We start from the raw sequence: 16,936 nt of genomic DNA, 5'->3' as shown, positions 1-16,936 counted from the left end.
TATAGCGACTGTTTGAATTTAAGTGGCTCGATTTATTGTATTAACAGGCCGCTAAAACGACCCGGGCATAGTTCATCCTACACCAAACGTACAGCAACGTACCTTACGCGTCGAATTTATAAAAACCAACTCTGTTGAAATTTCCAATGCATTTGGTGTAGAAGCAATTTCCATTTTATCGACGAATTACCTTTTTCGGATGAACTTCGCACCGTGAAACCTAGTTATTTGCTACATTTAACCGATTCAACTTGGCAAAAAGAAGCCTACTACATTGTTGAATGATTTTTCCATCTGCTGGTCTGGTATGAGTAGGTAACTTTTTCTTTCAATCATCATCCATTTTACGACGCAGCTTGTCATATACTTTGATGAAATTCGTATCATTTCTGTATATATGGTTTTAGTGGAGCAAGGTTGCATTTTTCTGGAATACGACTTTCATCTTTTCAGAAATGAAAAGGGGGTGGGTCTGTTCAAATTATATGTCAGACAGATTCGTGTAAAGGTGGCTTTTGAAAACTTGAGAAAAAATTGGTGTAAATATCCCCTCTCCTAGAAAAGTTTCAAATTTATTGCTAGTTTATCGCAATACTTAGTCTGTTGATTACTTTACTTACTATGTAGTTATCTGATCAATTTCCCTATCAGTAATTTGAGAAAACGTCCGACCTATAAAAATTAATTTCAGTGCGTGAAAATACGAGTAGATGTACATACTTTTCATCTATATTATTTAGGTATGTACCTACTCGAAATGGTGAAGTTTATTTTCGTGATTTTGATTTCGAGTTTCTCAATCCAAAGTTATTTTAGCAGCTTCAGCTTCGGATGCAACAAATACCAGTACCCAAAGTACTTATGATTTATTGAAAACGACAGATGAGCTCAAAAAACGATGCATAATCTACAAACAATCTTCACTTTGAGCGATTGCTCTAGAAAAATTGGAACCTGTGTAAAGTGAATTCAATTCAAATATCTCAACTAGGTACGATTTCGTTCAACATTTTGAAGAATTACAAATATTAATTCTGTTATTGATAGCTTAATGAGAGTATGCTTACGACGTTTCTATAAATACAGAAATCCAGCAAGCCATTAATAGGATGAACGTACGGTAACAACTATAGCAGTGTTTTTCGAATGGCTTCTAACATCAAAATGAATATTTACTTGCTAATTCGATGAATATTTCGCATCCATTTCGAAATGGTCGTATGTCAAAATTCGCAGATGTTTTGCGACAAGAATTTCCTGAATTTGATAATAAAAGGCTCATTGAAAGAAGGACAAGGAGATCCCGGATTCTTGGCAGCCAATATGTTGTGTTCCTTGTTAGAGCAAGTATGCACCCTGCAGAAGAAAATTGACAAGATAGATGAAGGCAAAATCGATCACACTATGAAAATAGTAAAGGTACGCACAATTCAGAGTGAGAGAGATAGAATGATCTCAAGATCACCTTGAAAGATGAAAATATGCCAAGAATGAACAATTTTCACCATTCAAGGCTAAAAATATGAATCCAGATGCCAAACTTCCTAATCACCCTGTATACTGTGTAGGCACTCTCGAGTCCAAAATACACGTTGGATTTATCGCTTTTATTAATTTTTTTTTCGCCTCGTCGATTACGAGGATTTTGATAAAAGATTAATTTTGAATCTAACGCGAAGAAATTCATCATTACAAAAATTTTCATTCGTTTTCAGGTTTTTATCCTGTTGTATTATAAAGGTATCACGATCACCTAGATGAAGATATAGATAGGTAGCAATGGATATATCGACGAAAAACACTTATAAACCATCACATTGTTTTTCGACTGTACGAAACGTATACCCACCTTTTTCTCGTAAAGGTGAAGGATTATCTGCGATGGAACGTTGTCTTTTTTTTTTGCTTTGCGAGCCCCCGCTGCTCTGTTTTTCGTATCGAGTAGGTATATAAGACGAAATGAATTTTTCACGAAAGAAAATAAAAGTTAGCGCGATTTTAGCGGATCGCCTCGTCGAAAATTTATAATAAAACTTTTAAAAAGATTTAAAGCCAGAAAAAGAAAACATAGAAATAAAACGCCTTTAAATTTTCCATCGAAATGGTATCGACGAAGATAAGGGTGGTGGGAAGAGCCAAGGTGGGGTTTCTTTTTGCCATATTGGTGCAGTTAAAAACGAAAACGAAATGCTAAGTACCTACCTAACCTAACCTAAACTATACGTTCTACTGCGAATGAAGCTTTGAGAATAAATAAAGTGTACTGTGTGCCTCATCGCGAATACCGTCGACGTACGTACGTATTGTTTTATGCAAAACTCGACGCGACGTGGTGTAGTGGCATAAAACTTTCTCAAAGGAATGAAAACGAGAATCGTTTGAAAAGTCTTTCGTATTATAAAGATTCCAGTCAAGTAGGTGAATTAGGAACTCGAAGATGTATGAATTAGGTGCTTTCAATGTACAAATATGCGTACAATTTATGACAACAAAATTAGTTATATTTTTCATAAAGTATTCGTCGAATATACTTCGGCGCAATTTTCCACGAAAATGTGCTCCTAATAGCACCCAAATGGGTAATTTTTTGCTGAACGATTGATAATTGGTCGAACGTTATGAAGTGAGGAGGGAGTTGAATTCGTAAAAATTCTCCAATTTATTGTGAAAGCTGAAATGAAAAAAAATCTTGCGGCATTGTTCTATCGCTTCAACCTTGGACACGAAATAGGCGTATTGCGAGCGCATTAATATTTTTCTATAGCCTTTAGCTTCCCAAACGAATGACTATGACTCTTCTATTTATGGTGTATGATCATTATAGTGGCTCTGGGAGCATCCTGAATTTGTCCTGTTACGTTATATGTATTTTATGTTCCAGTGTGTAGTAGTCGTGTAATACCCAATGGTGCTTTTGGAGTGCTTTTTTGATGATCGAGTCTCCATTTTTTTAGTTTATTTTTTTCTTTGATATTTTATTTCGAAGGAGGAGTTAGGTATATTTCTTAGCGAGATAATTTTGGAAATCGGTGCTAAAGCGGTTGTATGGAACCTATGTATAATAGAAGATGAGTATCTTGGGGATTTTCCCTCATTGGAAATGAATATCTAATTGATAATTAAAAACACATCATTGTAGAAAGTCAAGGAATTTTTATTACATTGCAACATGCGGAAAATAAAGAGGTTGGTTTTCAAAATGATAAAATTGGTGAAAAAGAAATAGTCCGGCATATGACAATAGGAGTAATTGCACCCCCCCTCCCCGCCGATCCTACGGGACAACTTTTTTATTAAAGGGGACATCCTAAGGAACATTTTAAAGCAAACTTGCCCAAAAAAAGTTGGCCTTACTTACAAAATGGCGGCCATTTTGATTGACAGGTCAACCGAAATCGCAGATTTTGCGTTTCAACATAAGACTTTCACGAAATTTATCAAACTTGACAAAGGTAGATCTAAAGACCATGCAAAAATTTATCACCTGTCAAAATTTCAAGGCGAATTTTTGAAAATCGAATTTAGGCCAAAAATGAGGAAAAATCAAAATTTTACCAAATTGACCAAGAAAGCTGAAATTTGGGATATACCCTATTTTGGACATGCTTAATCGATTGGAAACGGTTTCAACCCGTTTTGAGCGGTTCTGGAGCCTCCAGCAGATTTTTGAAACTCGAAATTCCCACAAAATTCCATGAAATTGGATGTTGTAAAGCTGAAATTTATTCTAAAAACTAATTTCAATACGCTAAGAAGTATTGCAGGTGAATTTCGAGTCGTTTTGGAGCCTCCAGCGACTTTTTGAAAATTCCTGAAGCCTCCAGCAGATTTTTGAATCTTTAAATTTTCACATAATTTCATCAAATGGAATTGGAAAGCTGAAATTCACTCTACACTCCAATTTTAAGACCCTCTGAAAACAACTTAAGGTTGGTTCAAGTTATTTTAGAGCCTCCAGCGACTTTTTTGAAAATTACTGGAGCTTCCAGTAGATTTTTGAAACTTGAAATTTCCCCAAAATTTCATCAAACTGAGGTGGAGAGTCGAAATTCATTCTTCAAACTAATTTCAATACGCTACGAAGTGGTCTGCTGGTGGATTTCAAGTCGTTTTGGAGCCTCCAGCGACTTTTTGAAAGGTTGTATGACGTTTTTTTGGAAAATTGAAACTTTGTAAAAGTAGCTGGAAGCTTCAAAACCATTTGAAACCACCATGTAGTCTGCGAAGTAAATTTCAGCTTGCCAACTCCATTTGATAAATTAATGTTGTGGGAATTTCAAGTTTCAAAAATCTACTGGAAGCTCCTGTAATTTTCAAAAAAGTCGCTGGAGGCTCTAAAATAACTTGAACCAACCTGAAGTCGTTTTAAGAGGGTCTTAAATTTGAAGTGTAGAGTGAATTTCAGCTTTCCAACTCCATTTGATGAAATTATGTGAAAATTTAAAGTTTCAAAAATCTGCTGGAGGCTTCAGGAATTTTCAAAAAGTCGCTGGAGGCTCCAAAACGACTTGAAATTCACCTGCAGTACTTCGTAGCGTATTGAAATTAGTTTTTAGAATAAATTTCAGCTTTACAACTCCGATTTCATGGAATTTTGTGAGAATTTCGAGTTTCAAAAATCTGCTGGAGGCTCCGGAACTGCTCAAAACGGGTGAAACTGTTGTCAATCAATTTGGCATGTCCAAAATACGGGTATATCCCAAATTTCAGCTTTCTTGGGCAATTTGGTAAAATTTTGATTTTTTCTTCATTTTTGGCCTGAATTCGATTTTCAAAAATTCATCAAAAATTGAAAAACGCACTTTTAGCACTTGAAATTTTGACAGGTGATAAATTTTTGCATGATCTTTCGATCTACCTTTGTAAAGTTTGAAAAATTTCGTGAAAGTCCTATGTTGAAATGCAAAATCTGTGATTTCGGCTGATCTGTCAATCAAAATGGCCACCATTTTGTAAGTATAAGGCCAAATTTTTTTGGGCAAGTTTGCTTTAAAATGTTCCTTAGGATGTCCCCTTTAAGAAAAAAGTTTTCCTGGTGGATCGGCGGGGGGGGGGGTAAATTAATCACAAAATATTTTCCAGCATCTGTATGTATGTAAGACCACTCAAAGAAAATTTCTAGACATGGGTAAATAAGAATTCATTAAATTGGAGTAAAAATTGGTTGTATTGCCTGATTTCTTATAATGTAGAAATGGACTCTTTTATTTCAGTTTTTAAATAAATAAAAAAGATAAATTATAACTCTTCAAAAGTTCTGTCAACACATTGAGTAAATCACATCCTTATTCGCAAATTATCTTATAGGCGATTGAAACGCGATCATGCGAGACATCGGAATGCGCTCATAGCTTTTCGGCGGAAGTAAACAATTCGCGAAATAATTATGGCTCAATTTCCACTAAAGCGGAAATACCAAAGGTCGTTGGAAATTTATAGATGATCAACTTTCGCTCGCAACAAAGTGCTTAGACGATAGCAGCCACCACAACCATCAATCCTCCTCGTCTTTGTCTTCGATTTAATCAATTTTAGAGTCGACGAAAACAATTACACAATCTCGATTCGATTAAAAGCTCAAACTCAAACGCTTAAACGTGCGTATTGTAATCTCGTACATGCAACAGATTCAAGTATTTGTAAAATAGCCCTTTTCCCCAAACAAGATGTACTTTCGAGAATGATAGCAATTGAATTATTTCATCAAATTAGGGGGGAAACGGTATCAGTATAATTATGTACTCGTATTTTGTATCTTCTCGATGAACTCATTTTCATTGAAGTGCAGTTGTGCGAGAGAAACAGCAATTGGAAATTATCTTTTATTATCTCACCTGATGCTTAACTTATTCCCTTGCTTGTTCAGAGATGAGTATTTGGACGTATTCTTGAATGTTTTCTCCCTCACGAGGGGAAAAATTGAAATAATTAGATACGAGACGTGAATCAAAGCAAAAAAAATGTTGCAAAATGAAAAAAAAATCCTACGTTAAGTTAGTTTAGGACAACACATCGCAGGTACAAACTAAAATAATAATAAAAATGAATTTCCCTTCGTATACCTAAAAGTCGAATACCCATTCGAGAAAAATAGTTTATTTTTTATCAGCTTTCCTCAATCAGATACATACATTTTTTGGGTCAATTATTAACAACGACGCAACTTCGCGACGTTATATGAACAACAAGCGGCGTGAATTGAAAAGGAAAAAAGTCATCGTTTTTGGTAATAAAATTCAAACGTTTTGGTAGGTATATTTGGAAAGATTGTTTGGAAAACGAAAGATTACTTATTCGCCAAGTTGGAAAGACGGCTCAAACAGTAGGCGAAAATGGAGCCTCGTCTTCGTTACCTTCGACTTTTGACGACCTTTCTAAATAAATCTGCCGACTTTTCATACAAAAGCCGAATGTAATTGACGGGTCCGATAAGGCGAACATTGCCGGGAACCGAATGGATACCGATTCATAATTGGCAAAGAAAATCGTCGTAGGCTGTATCGAGAGATTTCTTCTTCACTTTGTGATGAGAACGAACACGCACCGTTTCAAGGTGAAAATGCCAATTTTAGCCAGCTTGCTAAAATTGTCGAACATTTTTACCTATTTCCCGAGACGAACGTTATAGGCCGACTATACACAGTACACAGCCAGCTCTACCATATCTATCGTAATTTTACGCAGCAAAATCATAATACCTACGTGACATTCTTCCTTCCAACTAAATATATTTTAGGAATGCGCACAAGGAAACATAATCAAGCCATCGAGGTGATGAAATTTGTCAAATTGTCATTCAATAAAACTCATACTTGATCGCAGTTGTTGGTACATTTTTTTGTGAGCCATCGGACTGAAAAAAATAAAGAAAAGATTTTATTTTGCTTATCAACCTGCCCGAATACCACCTATATACCTACTGAATTTTTAAGGGATTACATCGTCACTATCCAACTTTGGAATTCTTTACTTTTCAGCACACAATTGCGAATTAAAGAGTTTTTCTTTTGTTTTCCTTCTTATTCGCAGTATACGAGTTTTTAGGTATACGACAGGTAAGGTATCCAAGGTGTTTTTTTTGTTTTGTTTCTTTATTGACAGAAAATTGGGTGAGAGATTGGCCAGGTTACTATTTGTTGGACAAATGAAAGAGAAAATGTTTTCTTTTCAACTGCAATTTGCTGTCAATTGAATATTCCGGAGCCGCCAACGCGATTTTCAATTTCTACAGATATTTTTGATGATTTTTTTTGTGGGAAATCTAAAATTAACGTTCAAGTTTCAAGTTTTTGATAACTTTAGATGACATCTTGCATGAACGGGAGTCCTTTGGGAAACGTTAATTCCCAATTTCCCACAAAAAATGAAAAATATAGCTCACACTCTTTTTTACCGTACACCCTTCAATTCAAAAATTATTGAGAAATCGAAATCAGCGCTGGAGAACCTAAAACAGTCAAGAATTGTTAATTTTGATTCAGGAGGGTGAGTGTGTTAGTTTCAGAACTAATTTTGGTCATTATATTTGATGACAAGGAAGGAATCTCGACTAGCAGAATTTTTTTGAACTGATCAATGCTTAATCAAAGAGGGAAAAATACATCATCACCCAAAATTTAAGATGTTTAAGTTCATTTTTGATTTTTGGTGAATTTAAATCAAAATTGGTCAAAAATTTGAAAAAATCGAAACTTATCAAATTGACCTAAAACGCTGAAATTTTACTCCCCCGAATCGATTGGAATCAAGTTCGAACGCTTTTGAGCAGTTTAAAAGCCTCCAGATTATTCCTGAATATCAGTATAGGTATTGGAATTTCCTCGAAATAATCGATAAAATTTGATAGCAGAAAACTAAATTATAGGTACCTCATTTCAACATGCTGAGTCAATTGGAGTAAGTTTCGTGTAGTTCTGGAGCCTCCAGACATATTTTGGAAACTCCAGATTTTCAAAAAATATCACTCGATTGAAAACTTCGAAAAATCACGGTGTCGCGCAAGGGGCAAAAACCAATTTTAAGAATTACTTGTGTATTCAAGTTACTCATCTTGCTGTTCAATTGGACAGGTTTTAGAGTGTTTTTGTCTTCAGAAACTACTCATTTCTGATTTAATCGTTTTTAAAAGAATAACTTTTCAATTGCTTGATTAGATTGGCCATCAACGATTTTCTCAAGTGAATAAATTCTAAATCTGTCTCGTTACTCGCTTAACTTGTCAAAAAGAATCAAATCTTGGCATGAATTCTGAGGCACCAGCCCCCTCGTCCCCTTTTTGGTCCGACATCGATTGGACACCCACTCAAGATAAGTTCCAATTATTCTCTGTATGGCGGATTTTACGAAATCAATTCTTACTCGCCCTATAATAAAGAATATCGTATTTACGGCAAACGAGATAGGCAATTTTATTAACACGTTGATCTGCATGTTAATAAAATTGTCTATCTTGTTTGCCGTAAATACGACATTCATACATTTCTCAACTCAAGCAATCAAAACAACTACAATCAATAGTTTATATTTCTGAGAATTCGCGCGAGGGAGTTTCAAGCTATTGATTTGATTTTCACCCCCATGTGAGATAAGATTTGCCAACTCCCTCCCCCCTCCTCCGTGGAGCACAACATTTTTTCATCTGATGGTTCCAAATTTTCCACAGTCGAGTTTTACTGAAGACTCGACTAAATCGGCTCGAAAATGGTAAAAATCAGAAAATTAATAAAGTTACTCGTACTCGCCCATAAGCATTTCCACCATTTTGAAAAATTCGTCAAAAATCGAAAAATACACGTCGGTAGCTTAAAATTTGACTCTGAGGTCTGGGTGACATGCTGTTTTGGTGAGCCAAATTTTAACATATATCGGAATTGACAAGGTGCGTAAAAAATCCCTCGTAGGCACCTACACTAAAAACAGTCAATTTTTGGTTTTCAAAAATTCGAAAAAAATTGAAAAATATATGTTTGGGTTGCTGAAATTTTGACTGTGGGGTCATTCCATGTCAATTCGACCAAAAAAGTGCGATTTTGAAAGTCATGTCTTTTGATTTCGCTCAATTTTTTTTTACAATATCTACTCGCCCAGTAAGTAAGAAACCCGCAATCAGTTTGCTCCCAGCCCCCTAAGGGAGCGGGTGGAGGGGCTTCCATTATTCTCACATTGTCTCGAGGTACTCAACTTCAGCAGCGCATTCCTCCAAAACTATGATAATATTATGATCAAAACTGATTTCACAGTTCAAAAGGGTATGGAATTTTGAACTATTTAAGCATTTTTAAATTTTCAAAATTTGAAAGTTGAACTTTCAAATTGAAAGTTCAAATTTCAAAATAGCGTTGTAAGAGAGAGCTACCATTTAAAATTCTGAAAAAATTTCCATAGATGCACCTTTTGATGCTTTTTCGAAATATTTAAGTTTCGAGATGGGATCTCCTGATAAAAGGGAAGCACCCCCACCCCCAATTTTGGGCAAACTTTCAAAAAAAAATCTGGGACATGTGATATATCGAATTGTATGTTTTTGGCAACGCTGAACACGAATATGACGTTAGATTTTCGATTGGGCCCCATCCACGGCCCCCAGCACCTCCCAAAATGGGGTAAAGGTTCAAAATAGGGCTTTTTCGTGCGACACATCAAATAGTATGTTTTTGGTGACCCTGAATACAAATATGACGTCAGATTTTTGATTGGACCCATCCACGGCCCACAGCACCTCCCCAAGAGGGGTAACCTAACAAAAATGGTTTCAATATCGTGTTTTCGATATCACTGAACACGAATATATAGCCTTAGTTTTTTAAATTGACCTCACCCATGGCTCCGAGAACCTCCCCCACTTGGTAAAAATCCAAAAAAATTGTTGGAAGGTCGTGGACGGGGTCCAATTAAAAATCTGATGTCATATTCGTATTCAGGGTCACCAAAAACATACTATTTGATGTGTCGCACAAAAAAAACTATTTTGAACTTTTACCCCATTTGGGGAGGTGCTGGGGGCCGTGGATGGGGCCCAATCGAAAATCTAACGTCATATTCGTGTTCAGCGTTACCAAAAACATACAATTCGATGTATCACATGCCCCAGATTTTTTTTTGAAAGTTTTGCCCAAAATTGGGGGTGGGGGTGCTTCCCTTCCATTAGAAGATCCCATCTCGAAACTTGAATATTTCGAAAAAGGATCAAAAGGTGCATCTATGGACATGTTTTCAGAATTTTAAATGGTAGCTCTCACTTACAGCGCCATTTTGAAATTTCAAAATGCTTAGATAGTTCAAAATTTGATACCCTTTTGAACTGTGAACTCAGTTTTGATCGAAGTATCATAGTTTTGAAGGAATGTGCTGCTGAAGTTGAGTACCTCGAGACAATGTGAGAATAATGGAAGCCCCCCCCCCCGAGGGGGCGGGGACCAAACTGATTGCGGGTTTCTTACTTACAGGGTGGGTAGATATTGTAAAAAAAATTGAGCGAAATCAAAAGACATGACTCAAAAACGTTGCTTTTTTCTTGAGGTGCACAGTGAACAGCTTGAATGGTTTTTTTTATTAGATATTTTATTATTCGAAAGCGTGTCGAAATCACTATTCAATTAGAGAAGCACAAATTTCAAAATACCTAATTACCTAGTGCTGTAAGGACAAAAGTTCTTAGCGCTGATTTGAAATACTTATTATACCATTTTCAAAATAGATTCAATGGAAAGAGACTTCTTCTCCCCTAATTTCGGTGATTTCGAGATTTTGAAGAAAAACTATGAACTTCTGCAATGTATCGAGTAGCATGTTTTCGAAGATGTTGGTGATGAAGCTGACGCAGAGGATACGAAATGATTTTATTACAGAAATTACAATTTCCTTTTGACAACGAGACCTTTATATAAGGGAAACTTAGACAGAAGCGTTCCGACCAACCACAACAAGCTCGATGAAATCTAGATTAAACTAGATTAAAATTTAATTTTACATGCGTTACCATATCGTATCCTATACTCGTACATAGAGTTCGGGTTCGGCGATGCGTTCACAAAAATAGTACGTATCAAAAACACATTTTAAATGTCGGCTCTCAAGATATATAAGTTTAAGTAGATATTCGTAGACGCGTGAGTATAAGATTCTGAAAAGAGAAGTAAAGAAGAAGAAATAATGTAAGCGCGGGTATCGGTACTGTAGTATATAGGAATGGGAATACTGTATCGAGTATTTCACGTCTTGGAAAAAGCTCGACTTGCGACAGAAAAGCAACGAGGTGTGTAGATACTGCACAATACGTTTACTTTTGCTCATAGATGGTAAACGATGTTACCTTAACGAACGAATACAGACGCACAGTGACAGTGGTGCTGCTGATGCTTGGAAAAATATATCGAAAAAAGTCCCCGAGAAAAGAGAAAAACAGAAAAGACCTAAAAAGGAATCTTGGCTATGCCCGTATGATGCCGGAGGCATGTTTAGACAACCGGTACACGGCGAAAGATAACAACCGCACAGAGGGAAGGGGGTGGAAAGTTTGCAGCGTTGATGTGCCATTCTTGCCGGCGCCGGCGGCAGGCATTCTAGATGGAAAATTGCTCGAAGAGGGACACGTTGCGTTAGTTTGTTATTTATTATCGCAGTCGTATATTTCGTGCGAGTACGCGTAGTACTCGTACCTACGCAAGAAATAGTACAACGTCGTTTCGTCGCACCCCTGCTCCACACCTCCCTTGTGACCTGCTCTAGTCACAATAGCGTTGAGAAAAGAAGGAAGACTTTTGCGAAGGTTTATTCGGTCGTGTACGAGGTCGACTGCTGCGTACAAAGGTCTATACTGCATTGAATGCGGGAAACATTAACAAACATTAACGGATAATTAATACACTTTTATCAGCTCGGACGAGGACTATGCAGCAGTGCGGTGCACGTTACGGTCAGCGATTTGCGTAATTAGAATAATGGTGGTGCCAGAAGAAGTAAAAGTGAAAAGATTTGGCTGCCGTAGACGCGACGCGACGATGCCCCCAAAGACAAGAACCGTGTTGGCTTTTGCAGTTTGGTAAACTCGACTTCGACTCGCCGTCTTAATGAATATCTTTACGGATAATTAATCAATAAGCGTGAAAGTTTTCTAGCTTAATTAGCTAAATAGAATACCGATGAATGCTGGGTTTGTCATCGTCTTGGTGCGCATTACCAGGCATTCTTCATCTTACTTATATATATTCGGTCCAATAATACGTTGTGTAGATATTTAGCTTTTAAATACCCTGGCCGCGTGTTTGTACAGCGAAGAATTTATCATTTTCAAATTTTACTGCCTTAGCTCGCGTTTCTTTTCGTTTCCAAGGCGAAAAAACGAAAGTAAATGGGAAAATTGAAGCAAAGCAAATCATCGAAGCTTTGTACACTTCGTAGCGATGAAAAATTAGCTTTTAACAAATCCGCGAGTGGAAAAGGCGAGAAAAAAAATGCGAGGGCGGAAGTTATCAACAAAAATCCCTTACTACGCGGTATATTAAAAAACGAAAAACAACTTCAAAAGTTTGTAATTATACTTAGAAATCAATTTAGCTAAGATTCGCTTCTACAGGGTGTTCTGTAAATAAACACACAGTCCAGCAGTAGTGATGCAGATCATCTTATTAAATTGCTGGAAAAGAAGGGTGATTGGATCTGCTAGCAAAATATGTGCCCTTTTTGGAAAGTCGGAGAATAGAGGTATTCATTCAATGGCTGACGATGTTTTATTTTCTAACAGGATAAAATGGCTCAAATTTGTAGAAAAATTTGAACTGTATAGTCAAAGCAGCATGGATGGAAAAAACATTTAAAAAATATGACATCAGTCAAAATTTTAGGAGCTCGAATACATTTTTTGATTTTTGGGTGAATTTTTGAGAATCAAAGGCCAAAAATGCGAAAAAAACCAAAATTTCACAAAATGAGAGGGGTTTTGCGATAAGGGCCCTTGTGGTGATATTTCGATTTTTTCAGGAGAGAGAAAACATCGAATTGCTTCGATTTTTCGATTTTTTTTTTTTTTTGATTTTCGGGTGCAGTGTTGTCTTGCGCATAGGTTGGATGAGAAATTTTGACGAAATTCGTTCATCATCGCCTGATATCCGTGATTTAGAAAAGGGACCTTGTGGTGAACAGCCGAATTTACACAACGTTACAGACTACCCCGCAAAAAAATACCGAGAAATTCGGATTCGCCATGAAATTTTACATAGGTAACAACAATAAAATAATTTTTCCATCGACATTTTCTTCTTTTTTTTAAAAAAAAAATCAAAAACAAACAAAAACTTTGTTTTTCGATTTCCCAAAAATGTGAGTTTTTGAGTATTCATGTTCAAGTGATTTTTAAAACGAGAAGTTGATGAGATAGGCGAAATCTGATTGCACCATTCGATTTCTCTTGAAAAAGTAAGTTGAAAAAAAAAAAAACATCGAATCACCACAAGGACCCATATCGGGAAACGCCTCTCAAATTGACTTAGAAACCCACAATACCTACTTAGTCAGTTTTTGCAACACTTTTTGAAAATCTTAAATATCGAAAATATTGCTGGAAATTTCAGATCGACTTGAAATTTCCAACAAATCAATCGATTCAGCATACGTATGGGTCATTCCACGTCAATTGGACCAAGAAGTGGTAGGGGGGTTCGGCGATTTTTTTTGAAATTTTTCCTGTGGAAAGACCTTCCGAAGGGATGACCAATGGCGCAAATCGCAGCCCTCTAGCCCATTTTTAAAGGCAGCCAGGGGGTCTCAAAGTTTTCAGTGAACCTGAAATATCATCCATTTCAGCAGTGGATTACTCATTAACCGCGATACCTACCAAAATGGAACATTTTTCCATAGTTGATAGTTTTGAAAGGCTTTTTGGTGATATCATAAAAATCAGTGTTGCCACTTTTTTTCGTACAAAAAATTAGCTCAAAAAGTTTCAAAACGTAGTTTTCATATCGTTCCTACTCTCAAAAATTCTGAAAAAAATATATGATGGACAACTATTCATGCTAAACAACATTATGTATTAAAAACTGGGACAGTAACTTGTCGCAAAGTTGATTTTAAAAAATTTAAAGTTTGCGAAAAAATGCGATTTTTTTATTTAAAACATGAAAAAAAGTTTTGAAAGGTGAAGTTGACCCATTTGACCCCTATTTTTACGTATGTGTTGAAAAATTTTAAAAAACCCTTTCACTCGATGAAATGAACTCCTCACAAAAAAATCAAAATTCGAAAACATTCAAAAAATGAACGAATTTTCATTTTATTGCGGTGAGTGTAATTTTCATCAACTTTTTCATGCAGTACGTCAGAAAGAGGTCAAAATAAGACAACTGAATAAATTTAAACTTTTTTTGATGTTTGAAATTGAAAATTGATTTTTTTTTTATTTTGATTTTTTTGTGAGGAGTTCATTTCATTGCTCAAAATGATTCAAAACCATTTTCAATCAATTCGGAGACTCAAAATTTGGGCGCATAAAAAATTTCAGCTTTCTAGGTCAATTTGGTAAAATTTTAATTTTTAAAATTTTGTTTGAAGTGGATTCAATATTTTTGTAAATAACTGCTGAATTTTTCCTCCATTTTCAATGAGCCCGAGGGTAAAAGATTGGATTTGAATTCGATCACGTCTGAATCAGATCCGACTCGATTGAAACTTTCATCTCGTAGATCTGATTAGATTTGATCGGGTCTGATCAGGTCAAATCGGATCCAAGGAATGTGCGGATCTGATCAGATCCAATAATTTTCTGCTGGTTGGCTTTCTCTGAATCCAATTTGATCTGATCACATCATAATCAGATCAGGAAACCGACTGCATTTAAGCCAGTTTGATTAATTGATATGCTCTAATCTGAATGGATAAAATCATACATACCTACATTATACCTGAGGAAAAATGGCCAAATCTGATCTGAACAGACCCTTTTGATCGTGATCAAATCTTGACATTGATCTGATCATATTTAGGTATGTCCTTGGACCTGTATAATGCATCAATATTAGACCTGTTCAAGTCTGTTAGATCAGATGGGATCAGACTTGATTAGATCTGATCATTCTCTGAGTGCAAATAATTGATCAGATCGTCCAGATCGGATCTTCGACCGAATCCAATAAGGGAGACTTGACTGATTAAACTACATCAAACTTGATCAGATTCAGGCACTCCTTAGATCCAATTAGATCATCAGTTCAAAACTAATCAGACTCAATCCAGGTCTGATCAAACGACCTGACCAGATCCGATCATTTTTGTACGGAAAGTCTGATGTGATTTTGATTATAAGGGTCTAAAAGTAGCCCTACGTTGATATTTTGGCTCCTTCCCTTCGAACCATCTAATGTTGTTAATCCGGTATAAGTTGTATTGCCAATTTTTCGAATTATTTTCATTCTGGCTTACTTAGTTAATTCTTTCCCTCAACATCGAAACTTCGAAAGAGAGTTATAATCTTGTCAGTTGTCATATAAGCGCTTCAACTCGAATTCTACAATTTTTTTTTTCACTTCAATGTCATTCTGCGTACATATTTATGAAACTCCCTGTTAATTTTGGCGTTTACACAAAATTACATCTTATGAGTAAATATTTCCCGTCGCTCAGAACGTCAAATTTAAATTATTTCATCGGAATGGTCAAAGTCTCAAAGATGAAAAGAGAAATCACGGTAAATTTCCTCGACAATTTTCCACCACTTATTAGTAATTTTCCACGAGATAAATTTTTAATGCGCATTTTCTGGAAGTTTCACTCGATTTTTACACAAAGCAGCGAAATTGGATAATTTCTGAATTACTTACGTTTCAAAAAACAGCGACAAAAGGTATTTTATATTTTTGAATTTATGAAAACTTTCCGTCGGAATTTTGGTTATTTTCCTAAAAATGAAGTGGGAAAAGTCTTATTTTTCAAATGCTAGCCAAATGCTGTGTTTACATCTTTTTCGAGGTATTTACACTCGTAATGTAATAAATCAAATGAAGATCCACTGTTCATTTTCATTTAATTTTGATTAATGTCGTTTCGAGTGAATTTTGTTGATAATTCATTTAACTTATACTTCGGTATTTTGTTTTCTCAAAGTTGGAAAAAGGGTGAGAGATGAAATTAAAAATATGTACATTTTTCAATTATTTAAACTTTGTTTGGTCACAGTCTTTTACTTAATTTTATATGTATGTACTTATTTATATTTCTTAGGCTAGTAAACCTTGAAAATAATCTCAACTGCTATCAAACTATATTGGCAATATTTACCAATCAATTTTTTTCTTTTGTTTCAGGTGAGTATACAATTTTCATCATAAAATATGAGAATATACGCAGAAATAAGTAAGTTTCTTGACCACTATTCGTCAGATAATGATACTTATCTAATTATAAAAGTTCAAAGCTATACAATTTAAAACTTAAAAAATTTACCACGAAGAATATTTCATGCTCTTTTGAGTGATCTAATTTTCAAAATGGGATCTCCGCATCCCTATAGGAGGGGCGTAAGGGCCTCCAGTTCTAATAAAAATTGGTCAAGAAAATTCTAAAAGTACCTAAAGTAACATTTATGTAGTTCTTAAGGTTATGATCTTCAGTACATGCCCAGGTGAAAATGAATGGATCTGATCAGGTGTGATCAAATCAAAATCGATCTTTTCAGACCGGATCAGATTCAATAATTTTGCCTTAAGGCCTTTCTAATCTTGTATTTTTGGAGAAAAATTAAAAAATCAGGACAGTATGGTGTGACCTGTTGTTGATTCTCTTCAATTGTAGAGCGCATTATTCGGGTATCTGTGTATTTGGATTCAGGCATTTGGTGTTCCTTTTTGGGTTGTGTGAAAAATAGAAACGATGAAACACGATTTCATTGCCGATGATACGAGCACAATAAATTTTTGTTGTTTTTAAAAGTTCCTCAACCACAGGC

General features: G+C 35.6%; 1 protein-coding gene and 1 long non-coding RNA gene across 3 annotated transcripts in view; both read left to right on the top strand.

Moving 5' to 3' along the window:
- The window catches only part of LOC135833965 (glycine receptor subunit beta-type 4-like), a 258,934-nt gene that overhangs the window by 184,593 nt on the left and 57,405 nt on the right, over window positions 1–16,936 (top strand). The window lies entirely within an intron of this gene.
- LOC135833950 (uncharacterized) lies at window positions 682–1,608 on the top strand. Its single transcript, XR_010556592.1, has 2 exons — window positions 682–991; window positions 1,087–1,608. It is a non-coding gene; the product is annotated as an uncharacterized LOC135833950 (long non-coding RNA).

Source organism: Planococcus citri, chromosome 2 (assembly GCF_950023065.1).
Source record: "Planococcus citri chromosome 2, ihPlaCitr1.1, whole genome shotgun sequence".
NCBI classification, from domain to species: Eukaryota; Metazoa; Arthropoda; class Insecta; order Hemiptera; family Pseudococcidae; genus Planococcus; species Planococcus citri.
This window is presented reverse-complemented; position numbering and strand designations above follow the sequence as displayed.